We start from the raw sequence: 2,646 nt of genomic DNA, 5'->3' as shown, positions 1-2,646 counted from the left end.
CAAGACGCCCATCCCTGTCTACGCTGGTTATGGGCGGCGGTACAGGTTCATTATTAACTTCCGCTTTGAAATGCATTTCAATTTTGACTCAATTTGCTTTTATATTGGTCCAGCACTGTTGCTTTCGGGTTGAGTTCTGCTTGCATGTATGTCTTGCATTGTGCACGCGCGTGTCTGTGTATGAGTGTGTGTGTGTGAGTGTGTGTGTGTGTGTGTGTGTGTGTGTGTGTGTGTGAGTGTGAGTGTGTGTGTGTGTGTGTATGTGTGTGTGTGTTGTGTGTGTGTGTTTGTGTGTGTGTGTGCGTCAGTGTGTGTTTGTGTGTGTGCATATATATATATATATATATATATATATAATATATATATATATATATATATATATATTGTGTGTGTGTGTGTGGGTATATATATATATATATATATATATACATATATATATGTATATATACACATATATATATATATATACATATACATATATATATATATATATATATATATATATATATATATATATATATATATATATATATAGGTATATATATATATATATATATATATATATATATATATATATATATATATATATGTCTATCTATTTACTTACACACACACACACACACACAAACACACACAAATCTATCTATCTATCTGTCTATCTATTTACACACACACAGACACACACACACACATACAAATATAAATACAGACACAGTGACACAGATTGATGGGCAGACGGAAAGACAGATAACTCGATTGCTAGATAGATAGATAGATATAATCAGATAAACAGACAGTCTTAGACAGATTAAGAGGGAGCGAAACGTTCACACAGACAAATAAATAGAGAGTCCGAGAAGGAGAAGTGCAGGCAGACTCCTCCGTTTTCACTCCTTCACTCCTTCGTATCGACAGAGATAAAAGTTAGTTTTATTTTCCTATCTTATCAAAAACAAACAAAGTCGATATGATGCAATGCTCATCTGCTTGGAATGAGGATGTTGAATGTACGTTATAGATATCAAGTGTTTTTTTCATTAATATCACTGCCATACGAATCATTCATATATCTCTCCCCAAAAAAATTAAAATCTCGCTTACACTTATGACGTAACTGAATCCTTTCCATCAGTTACTATTTTGTAATACATCATTTCAGTTATTGTTTTTTAATACGAAATAACCCTGACCAATAATCCTGAAGAAATAACCCTCGTGATTTATAGCAATCGACACACTTCTGTTTATTGATTTGATAATGAGAAAAAATAGATTTGAATCACATTAAATGTATGAATGAATAAATCGCGCCTACTTTGACTCAATGGTTGCACTCAATGGCTGGTTGCACATCGACTACAGCTGTTAGTTTGCTAGTTCTCGATCACCATATTCTTTTTTTGTTTCTTTACTTTCAGGATATATCGTTTAATATCATATTTTTTTTCTTTCTTTTTTTTTCTTTTTGCACCCTAATCCGTTCCTAACAGTGTTTCTGTGGTCTTTTCCTACTAACGCAAGGACATATGTACTTAGCGGTGGCTGCTTTCTCATTATCTAACTCTTAATAATCTTAATAACCTCTATCATCATTCTATTCATAACTATACCTATTTTTTTCTAATTTCAGGCTTTTATTCTTAATTGCTATTTTTACATTTACACAGGTTAAAATTTCATAATCCATAGGTCCATATCCGTTCATAAATGAATATCCTTAGGTTTTGCATAATGACTGAATGCAAGTTGATGCAAAGAAAGATGCAGAACGCGACGAAAGGACTATAGAAGGAAAACGCGGGAAATATGCGCTGTATCTAACAGGACGGAGGTTCAGGGGCGGTGCTAAGCTTCGAGAGTCACAGTAAGGTCATTGCAGGACGAGATAAAGGATACAGAATAGGACATATGGGTGCAGGCAGACACACTAACACGTATGTGGTGTGCATGTGTATGTGTATGAGAGAGAGAGAGAGAGTGTGTGAGAGAGAGAGAGAGAGAGAGAGAGAGAGAGAGAGAGAGAGAGAGAGAGAGAGAGAGAGAGAGAGAGAGAGAGAGAGAGAGAGAGAGAGAGAGAGAGAGAGAGAGAGAGAGAGAGAGAGAGAGAGAGAGAGAGAGAGAGAGAGAGAGAGGAGAGAGAGAAAGAGGAGAGAGAGAGAGAGAGAGAGAGAGAGAGAGAGAGAGAGAGAGAGAGAGAGAGAGAGAGAGAGAGAGAGAGAGAGAGAGAGAGAGAGAGAGAGATTGAAAGGCATACAGTGTAATTAATCGCAGTTCTGAATGAACCACCAAACGATAGAAACACGTGCTTAAGACACAAGGGAAGTAAGGCACCACAGAGGACCTGTACAATAGCCGCAGCCATTTTAAGGATTTCAATGTTGCAGAAAGCGACTATGCCCATCCTGCTATTCGTGCTAAATAAGTCAAGTAATTCGTAATAAATACGTCAAGTAAATAGCATAAGGTTCCATCTGTCCCATGACGTCATCTAACATCTGAGGTACGTCAGTAGGGGGCACCATTCCTGGGCGGTGCTTAGGGCATCAGCTGGCTTTATCCAACTAAGATTTGACGGAAGACAAAAACTTAACTTAGAACTTTAGCTTTTTAAACGATTTTCATTATCATAGTAATGGTCGACCTCTA

Source organism: Penaeus japonicus, unplaced genomic scaffold (assembly GCF_977035675.1).
Source record: "Penaeus japonicus unplaced genomic scaffold, GWHDUDI00000001_assembly GWHDUDI00000017, whole genome shotgun sequence".
NCBI classification, from domain to species: domain Eukaryota; kingdom Metazoa; phylum Arthropoda; class Malacostraca; order Decapoda; family Penaeidae; genus Penaeus; species Penaeus japonicus.
The sequence above is the reverse complement of the archived record's forward strand: the minus strand, read 5'-3'. Positions refer to the sequence as shown.